General features: G+C 38.3%; 1 pseudogene; it reads left to right on the top strand.

Moving 5' to 3' along the window:
• Positions 1–238: 238 nt before the first annotated feature.
• On the top strand, positions 239–577 carry LOC124521152 (60S ribosomal protein L36a-like; annotated as a pseudogene).
• The last annotated feature ends 9,916 nt before the right edge of the window (positions 578–10,493 follow it).

The following is a 10,493-nucleotide window of genomic DNA, read 5'->3' as shown; positions in this document are numbered from 1 at the left end:
AGAAAGTTCAGTTTTGTGTCCAGAAGTCAGTTCTTTATAGAATTTCTATCTTTCAGCATCTTGAAAAATCCAAGTTTATGGTGGCTGTGCAGTAAGTACTTGTCCAAAAATAGGCAGTACAGGTGTTCTAGGCAAGATCAGATCCTGATAATTTCACCTCTAAGATGATCTTCAATTTTCAGATTCTTAAATTCTAAATAGTTAACTTACTTTCTATGCCGATAGTGCTCTTACAAACATGGTGAACATTCCTAAAACCTGCGGACTTTCTGCAAGAAGTGTGGCAAGTACCAACCTTACAAGAAAGTACAAGGAAAGCAAATATTCTCTTTATGCCCAGGGAAAGTGGCATTATGACAGGAAGCAGAGTGGCTTTGGTGGGCAGACTAAGCTGATTTTCCAGAAAAAGTCTAAAACTATAAAGAAGATTGTGCTGAGGCTTGAATGTGTTGAGCCCAACTACAGGTCTAAGAGAATGCTGGTTATGAAGAGATGCAAACATTTTGAACTGGGAGGAGATAAGAAGAGAAAGGGCCAAATGATTCAGTTCGAGGCCTCATATTTTGTTACATTATGAAGACAATAAAATCTTGAGGTTATGTTAAAAAATAGTGAATGCAAATTCTCAGAAATGATTTACACCAACCCAAGTCAGTAAAAAAAACCCTTAATTTATAAATCATAGTATCAATTTGTTATTTCATAATACAAACTATTTCTGGCAAGATAACCAACATCAGTCCATTTTTTTTTTTGGGCGGGGGTGGGGGGGGTGGGGCACAGTTTCCCAGTATATTAGTGCCCTTGGAAGAAACCAGGACAAAGAATTGCTTGGTGAGCATAGTGTAGAATAATGTAGTTGGGTGTTCTTGTAAAATATTTCTTCTAGACAGGGTATCAGAAAGAACTTCCATCCCTAACTCTGATCCTCATTTGTGAAATGTTAATTACAGTACCTGCCTAAAAGTATTTGTGTTAGGATTAATGAAATTACACACATCCATGAACCATGATATCACTACAAATGACAAAAACCAATTGCATTTTACCTTAGACAAAAAGAAAAACGTCATAATTTACAGAATCCAAGGAATGGATGGACAACCAAACCATAGAAAGAGCAGAGATGCCATAACTTTCTCCCCATCCTTGTTTAACTTTATTCTGCGTGTCAACTCTGTTCCCTGCCACTACAGCCTGGTTTTCTTCACTTGTTGAAGAATATGGTCACTGACAACTCCTCCTACGCACTACATTTTATAATGTGGCTACTGGAGATTCTTTTTTAAAATTTTTTTCTCAATTCTTGTTAGAAAGTAGAAGGGTTCTGTTTGAATTAGTTATATGCTCAACTCTGACGAAATCAATTGTGGTCAAAAAACTGGGAATATGTAGGAACATGGGCATTTTCCCACAAAAGCCACAATGTTTAAGCCGACAGAGGAATAATGTGGCCAATTGTATTAACTTATTTGCTCCTCCCTTTCCATGTATATGTATATGTGACTTGAAGTGTCCCTTTCCTTGTTAAGAGTATATATCCCCAATCCATCAAGGTTGAGCTTAGTCATATGATATCTTCTAGGCAATGAAGTGAAAGGACAGGACATTCAACACACTTGTGCAGAAGCTTTAAGAAGTATTGTGATTTTGGGGCGCCTGGGTGGCTCAGTCGGTTGAGCGTCCAACTTCGGCTCAGGTCATGATCTCGTGGTTTGTGAGTTCGAGCCCTGCGTCGGGTTCTGTGCGGACAGCTGAGAGCCTGAAGCCTGCTTCAGATTCTGTGTCTCTCCATCTCTCGGCCCCTCCCCTGTTCATGCTCTGTGTCTCTGTCTCTCAAAAATAAATAAATGTTAAAAAAATTAAAAAAAAAAGAAGTATTGTGATTTTAGGGGTGCCTGGCTGGCTCAGTCATAAGGGTGTGTGACTCTTGGTCTCAGAGTCATGATTTCAAGCCCTACCTTGGGCCTTGAGATTAAACAAACAAACAAGCAAACAAACTTAAAAAAAAAAAAAAAAAGAAGAGGCATTGTGATTTAGTAGCAGCTTTCCCCCATCCCTGCCATGAGAATGGGCATGTCTTCTTCAGCCTGGAATCAGGATGAGACAAGACACGATGCACAGCAGAGTCTTCTAAAAGCCTGAAGCAACACTGTAGGCAACTTATGATCTATATGTAATATAAGCAAGGAGGTACTTTGTTTTGTAAACCACAACTCCCAGTTGTTATATAGCATAACTCAGTGAAAGTTGACAAGTATAAGCAGTTCCCAGAAAAAGAGTGGGGAGATGCTGGCTGGTGAAATATCAAATCACTTAAACATTAAGTTACTTAATGCATTCAATAGACTTCCCTGGAGAAACACCAATAAATTCCAACTTTCCAGCTCTCACTTTCAGTAAGTTACAAAAACTCCTCATAAAGATGAATTATAATATAGCTTCCTGCTACTATCTGAAAGCAGAATGTTCCTATGAAAGCTGTGTAAGCTGAAATGGCACAAACTGAAGAATATTCCCCGTTTTCCAAAAGTCTGTATTCCATCACTTTGCTTTTAGAAAAGACCTACATTAGTACCTATTTTCACAAACCAAAAGAAATCTGAAGAGGAGTTTATACCAATATGTTGAGAAAAATATGCCATTCATATTCCTTATATTTATCTATTCTATATGCTATTGGCCCAATTGGATTTTGGAAAGATTCTGGTCTTACTTATAAACAATTCCTTCGAATAGTGCTTGTCTAAAAAACAATACATCTTACCCAGGATTTTATTTTCCTCCACTATTAATTTCAGAGGATTCTCCCAATCAGAGTCTTGGCTGTTCTCTTCTCATTCAACATTTTTATTTGGGCACTTCTACCCTCTGCACACTTTCCATGTAGAATAATAACCACTTACATAACTCAACCTACCATTAGAATTAAAACCTCCAAATATAATTCTAGACCAGATCTTGCTTGTGAGCTCTAAATACAGTTTCTTACCTTGTCACTGGACATCTTCACTTGATACTGATTGATATCTCACATACAGCCATTAAACTCATGTCTTTTTCTTCAATTCTGGTTGTTGTTGTTGTTGTTGTTGCCTGAACTGCCTATCCTGGTTACCAGCACCATCATGTATCCAAGTCCCTATAGCTAAAAAGTTTTGGCATTCTCCCCTTTCCTTATGTCTTTGGTACTCCTATCATATAACTGTTTCAAGTTGATTAGATTCTGTTCTCTACACATCTTCCAAATCATCCTTTCTCTGATCTTCCTACTATTGCCCTTAGCTTAGATTACCACACATTTAATTGCTTTTTAAGTTCTAGTCACTATCTGAATGCTGGAGATAAGGAATGAATAAGGGTATACTTCCTAAGGCCCAGAACTCACTTTTTAGTAGAAAGACAAACATATCATTTCACTTATATAATTGGGTAAGTGCTAAGATAGAGTTATAGATGGGAGATCATAAGAAATCAAAGAAATATAGGGGAGGGACCAAGATGGCGGAGCAGCATGGAAGTTTTTTGCGTCTCTCATCCCTGAAATACAGCTAGATCAACACCAAACCATCTTGTACACCTAGAAAATTGATCTGAGGATCAACTCAACAATCTACATAACTTGAACCACAGAAGTCAGCAGGTACACGGCATGGAGAAGTGAACTGGGAAAGAGAGAAACTGCGGAGGGTAAAGAGCTGTTTTTGCTTTTAGAGAGAGGATGGAGACAGGGGGTAGAGTACTGGAAAGGCATTTTCCCCTACCCCAAAAGTGGCTGGAGAGAAAGAGAAAGACTGAAAACACCCTAAGGGAATTAACAAGGGAGAAAGAAGAGGGTTTGGATACCATTAAGACTATGAACAGGGGAGTGCAGAGTCTGAAACTCTGCAGCTCAATACCTGGTGGAGCTCTGGTGGGAAGGGCGAATCTCCAGGAGCAGAAAGTGAGGTCCAAGGGGTCCGAGGGCCACACAGGGAGGTAGTTCCTTCCTGAGAGGACATTTGTGTGTGGCCTCCCCACAGGCAAAGGTCCCAGAGGACCCCGGAGAACGGCCATGTTTGCTGGTGTTGGAACAAGGACATTAAGAAATGGTGAAGCCAGACACCAGATGTATATTGCAATTTACCATAATCCCTGAAAGGCCTCTGCTATGCAATTGCATGAACCTTTTCTGGGGTGGACTGGCACCTGGCCCCAGTCTCTGGGCATCTTCAATGGTGCGGTCATGTGAATATTCCTGGGGGTGGGCCAGTCCCGGATATTGTTTGGCAAGACCCTCCTCCAGAGGGTCTGAGCAGGTTAAAGCCACAGGGCCTCAAAAGTGAGGGGTTTGAAAACATAGCCCCATCTAAGATAAAACTCAGGAGGGAGGTGCCACCTGGCAGGCTGACGACTTGGTTACTAACAGGGTAGAAGCAGGGAGTGGATGAAAGCCAGAGACAAAGGAGGGGTGCTTGATTGCTGGTTGGCAAGAGCATAGAATTCTGATACCAGACACTGGGTAGCTGGGTGACACCATTTTCACCTCTCTCATGCATATGCATACATGCATACATGTGCCACAAGATATAGCCCCGGTAAACAAAGCAGGGCCATCTAATGGAGAATGGAGTCATTATACCAAGCCCTATCCAACTGGACCAACCATGCTCTAGAGGAACACCACAAGTCTCTCTGCCTGCTTAGCTTACAGACTATAAAGTGCTTCATAGTTTGACTTCTAGGGGAAACTGGATGTAATTTCAATCATATTCCATTCCATTCGTCAGTCCATCTATTCAATTTTTTTCTTTTTCTTTTCATTTCTTATTGTTGAATACAGAGGGGAAAATATTTTTATTTTCCTTTTTAATAAAAAAGATTATTATTGAATTTTTTCAACGATATTTTTTACTTTTTTGAAAATTTTATTCTATTTTACTTTCATTTCATTTTATTCTATTTTATTGTATTCATTTAATAAATTTTTTTTAATGTTTATTTTTGAGAGAGAGAGAGTGCAAGCAGGGGAGGGGCAGAGAGAGAGGGAGACACAGAATCCAAAGCAGGCTCCAGGCTCTGAGTTGTCAGCACAGAGCGCGAAATGGGGCTCAAGCCCACAAGCTGTGAGATCATGACCTGAGCCAAAGTCTGTCACTTAACTGACTGAGCCACCCAGGCATCCCTATTGTAGTCATTTTTTTTTAATTTTTCAAATGTTTTCCTTTTCTTTTCTTTTCTTTTCTTTTCTTTTCTTTTCTTCTCTTTTCTTTTCTTTCCCTTTTCCTTCTATTCTATCAAGCTTTTTTCAACAATCAGATGATAACACACCTAGGATCTAGCATCCTTTAGCTGATTTTTTTTGTTCTTTTTAAGTTTAATTTTATTATTTTTCTTCCTCCAAAATGACAATACGAAGGAATTCACCCCAAAAGAAAGAACAGAAAGAAATGACAGCCAGGGATCTAATCAACAGAGATACAAGCAAGATGTCTGAACCAGAATTTGGAATCATGATAATAATAATACTAGCTGGGGTTGGAAAATAAAATAGAATCTCTTTCTGTGGATATAAAGGAAGTAAAATTTAGGCAGGACAAAATTAAAAATGCCATAACTGAGCTGCAATTTTGAATGGATGCCACAGTGGCAAGGATGGATGAAGCAGAGCAGCCAATCAGCGATACAGAGGACAAACTTATGTAGAAAAATGAAGCAGAAAAAAAGAGGGAGACTAAGGCACAAGAGCACGATATAACAATTAGAAAACTCTGTGACTCATTAAAAAGGAATAATATCTGAATCATAGGGGTCCCAGAAAATGAAGAGAGAGAAAAAGGGGTAGAAAGTTTATGTGAGCAAATCATAGTGGAAAACTTTCCTAACTGGGGAAAGACACAGACATCAAAATCCAGGAAGCACAGAGGACTCCCATTAGATTAAACAAAAACCGACCATCAGCGAGGCATATCATAGTCAAATTCACAAAATATACAAAGAGAGAATCATGAAAGCAGCAAAGGAAAAACAAGTCCTTAACCTACAAGGGAAGACAGATCAGGTTTGCAACAGACCTATCCACAGAAACTTGGCAGGCCAAAAAGGAGTAGCAGGCTGTATTCAACATGCTGATTCAGAAAAAATATGCAGCCAAGAATTCTTTATCCAGCAAGGCTGTCATTGAAAATAGAAAGAGAGATGAAAAGTTTCCCAAACAAAAACTAAAGGAATTTGTGATCACTAAACCAGCGCTGCCAGAAATTTTAAGGGGGACTCTCTGAGGGGAGAAAAGATGAAACAAAACAAAAAAGTAACAAAGCAACAAAGCAACAAAGACTAGAAAGGACAGGAGAACACCACCAGAGACTCCAACTCTGCAGGCAACACAATGGCAATAAATTTGTATCTTTCAGTACTCACTCTAAATGTCAATGGACTAAATGCTCCAATCAAAATACATAGAGTAACAGGATGGATGAGAAAACAAGATCCATCTATATGCTGTTTATAAGAGACCCTCTTTAGACCTAAAGACACCTTCAGATTGAAAGTAAGGGGATGGAGAACCATCTATCATGCTAATGGTTGCCAAAAGAAAGCCAGACTAGCCATACTTATATCAGACAGTCTAGATTTTAAAATAAAGACTGTAGCAAGTGATGAAGAAGGGCATTATATCATAATTAAAGGATCTATCCACCAAGAAGACCTAACAATTTTAAACATCTATGCCCCAAACATGGAGAACCCAAATATATAAACCAATTAGTCACAAACATACAGGAACTCATTGATAATAATACCATGATAGTACAGGGCTTCAACACCCCACTTACAGCAATAAATAGATCATCTAAACCAAAAATCAACAAGGAAACAATGGCTTTGAATGACACACTGGACCAGATGAATCTAACAGATATATTCAGAAAATTTCATCCTAAAGCAGCAGAATACACATTCTCCTTGGGTGCACATGGAACATTCTCCAGAATAGATCACATACTAGGACACAAATCAGCCCTCAACAAGTACAAAAAGATTGGCATCATACTGTGCATATTTTCAGACCACAATGCTATGAAACTCAAAATCAACCACAAGAAAAAAATTGGAAAGACAACAAATACTTAGAAACTAAAGAACATCCTACTAAAGAATGAATGGCCTAACCAAGGAATTAAAGAGGAAATTAAAAAGTACATGGAAGCCAATGAAAATGATAACACCACAGCCCAAAACCTCTGGGATGCAGCAAAGGCAATCATAAGAGGGAAGTATGGAGCAATCCAGGCCTTCCTAAAGAAGGAAGAAAGGTCTCAGATATACAACCTAACCTTACACTTTAAAGAGCTGGAAAAAGAACAGCAAATAAAACCCAAAACCAGAAGACAGGAAATAATAAAGATTAGAGCAGAAATCAATGCTATCAAAATTAAAAACAACAGAACAGATCAATGAAACCTGAAGCTGGTTCTTTGAAAGAATTAATAAAATTGATAACCCCCTAGCCAGTTTGACCAAAAAGTAAAAGGAAAGGACCAAAATAAATAAAATCAAGAATGAACGAGGAGAGATCACAACCAACACCACAGAAATACAAACAATAATAAGAGAATATTATGAGCAATTATACTGCAATAAATTGGGCAATCTGGAAGAAATGGACAAATTCCTAGAAACATATAAACTACCAAAACTGAAACAAGAAGAAATAGAAAATTTGAGCAGACCCATAACCAGCAAAGAAATTGAGTTAGTAATAAAAAATCTCCCAAAAAACAAGAGTCCAGGGCTAGATGGCTTTCCAAGGGAATTCTACCAAACATTTGAAGAAGACTTAACACCTATTCTTTTGAATCTGTTTCAAAAAATAGAAATGGAAGGAAACTTCCAAAATCTTTCTATGAAGCCATCATTACCTTAATTCCAAAACCAGACAAAGACCCCACTAAAAAGGAGAACTACAGACCAATTTCCCTGATGAACATGGATGTAAAAATCCTCAACAAGATACTAGTCAATGGATCCAACAATACATTACAAGAATTATTCACCACGACCAAGTGGGATTTATACCTGGGATGCAGGGCTGGTTCGATATCCACAAAACAATCAAAGTGATGCATCACATTAATAAAAGAAAGGACAAGAACTACATGATCCTATCAATAGATGCAGACAAAGCATTTGACAAAATACACCATTGTTTTTTGTATTTTGCACACAGGGCAAAAGAAGGGGGCTATTATAAAATCCTAACTGTAGTAAAGTAAAAAAGATTGAAGAAACTGGGAATATTTAGCAATGAGAATGTATCAACGTAAATTTCAGTGGTCCATGGCCGGTAGTGCGTTGTTGATGCAATTATATATTTTTTTTCTCCAACAACTAATTCAATAGGATTCTATTCTTTATCACATAGCAATCACTTCATTCAAAAGAATAGAGAATCTTCACAATTCTTGTGAAGCCAGAAATAATTTTTCTACTCCCTACATTGCCTTTATACTGCATACCTTAAATACTTTAAGTATATCAGATATAATAGAAGCTTGCACCATACCCCCCCACCCCTACCACATATTTTAGACTCACTCAGACAACTTTTTAAAAGAATTCATGCCCAGACCCCACCAGGCCAATTAAATCAGTATCTTTAGGTATATGGCCTAGACACTGTTATTGTTTAAAAGCTCCTCAGATGATTCTAAAATGCACAGCGAGTTCAGAACAAGGCTCCAAACTACAAAATTGTAAAACAAACTAAATCACACAAAAAGATATGAATCTCCACAGAAAGTATAAACATGAGATACTTGTGCCTGGCAAGCTGTTTATCTCTTCTTAATGAACTTCCTGTGAGCCTTTTTTCCCCCGTTAACTTTCAACTTTTGCAAATTGGAAAGTTGACTGAGAGACTTTCAGTTGGTTTTGCTTCCTTGTTTGGCATGTGTGGTTTGTTGACAAGCTGCCCAGAACGTGGTCAAAAACAACCACAATTAAACCTGCCTCTGAGTCAGCAGTAGTTTTCTAATCAGTGGGTTTTTCTTGGAACCCTAAAAAGGGTGAACTAGAACACATAAATGGAGGAATCAAATAGACTTTCTAATTCTAAAGATTACAGTTTTGGTTGTGGGATGGGAATGAGAGGAAGGGTATTGTGAACAATGGAGCAATACCTTCAATATATTTTTTTAACGTTTATTTTTGACATAGAGAGAGAGAGACAGAGCATGAGCGGAAAAGGGGCAGAGAGAGAGGGAGACACAGAATCCGAAGCAGGCTCCTGGCTCTGAGCTGTCAGCACAGAACCCTACGCCGGGCTCGAACTCACAGACCACAAGATCTTGACCTGAGCCGAAGTCAGATGCTCAACCGAATGAATCACCCAGGTGCCCCGATACCTTCAATATTTTTAAAGAAAACTTTAAGGATCAAGAAGTAAAATCTACATTCTATGATTGTTTTGCAACATACTTTTGAGTTTTTTGTAATGGAATATAATGCCTTTTCAAAAGGACTGAAAGAATTACTATAAATACAATACAATTAACCTTCAATAAATATGAAAAATCTAATTCTAAGTCTTAATTAGGAATGAGGTAATAAAATAGTAAAATATATTTTATTCCATTTTTCTTCCATGTTAGTCATGTGAGTTCATTTTTTTCAAATGGCTTACCCTGTATAGTGTCTAAGGTATAAACTACAAAGAAATGCAAATAACATCTGATTTCTCCGTGTAGATAAATCACATCAGAACTCAGTAAACCTTAGTAGCTCACAAAGGTACCTGAAGTATTTTACAAACAGCAGGTAGCATCCCTTGTACTTTTTTAGCAGTGGTCACTCTGACCACAGGTTGATACTGTAGGTGATGATGCAATAGAAGTTGGCTCCTTTCATTTTTTCTCTGCCTTCTCTTCACTTCCTGCCAAGCCCCTTCATTTCTTAGCCTATATTGGTAACATTTGTCCACCTTAAGCTTCATGTGGTCTAGATGTTTGAGATATGCAGGTTATCTCAATAAACCAACAAATCAAAAAAACAAAACAAGTAAAATAGGACAAAAGAAACCTTGTCCCCGTGGAATAGGAAAGCATGTCCTGAACCACAGATAACCTGTTAAGTAAACTAATTCAGCTAAATGGTGGTCTCAGAGACATTACTAGAATGATGAAGTCTAAGTGATTCCCCATTGACCCAAATCTCTGCAGAGAAAGCTTGGGAGGTTTCCCTTTGGTTTCTGAAGGGAGATTCCAGCCAATTACATTAGACTCTTAAATGATAGGAGTTGCACCATTTCCGATCAAGTGCTTAAAGGTGTTTGTGACATAATTTTCATTAATAATCCAGATAAATTTTGGGGCACCTGGGTGGCTCAGTCGATTAAGCGTCCGACTTCAGCTCACGTCATGATCTCGTGTTTCATGGGTTCGAGCCCCGTGTTGGGCTCTGTGCTGACAGCTCGGAGCCTGGAGCCTGCTTTGGATTCTGTGTTTCCCTCTCTC

This window comes from Lynx rufus, unplaced genomic scaffold (assembly GCF_022079265.1).
Source record: "Lynx rufus isolate CCGP_SWC_20201006 ecotype Redwood Valley unplaced genomic scaffold, mLynRuf1.p SCAF_3, whole genome shotgun sequence".
In the NCBI taxonomy this organism is placed as follows: Eukaryota; Metazoa; Chordata; class Mammalia; order Carnivora; family Felidae; genus Lynx; species Lynx rufus.
This window is presented reverse-complemented; position numbering and strand designations above follow the sequence as displayed.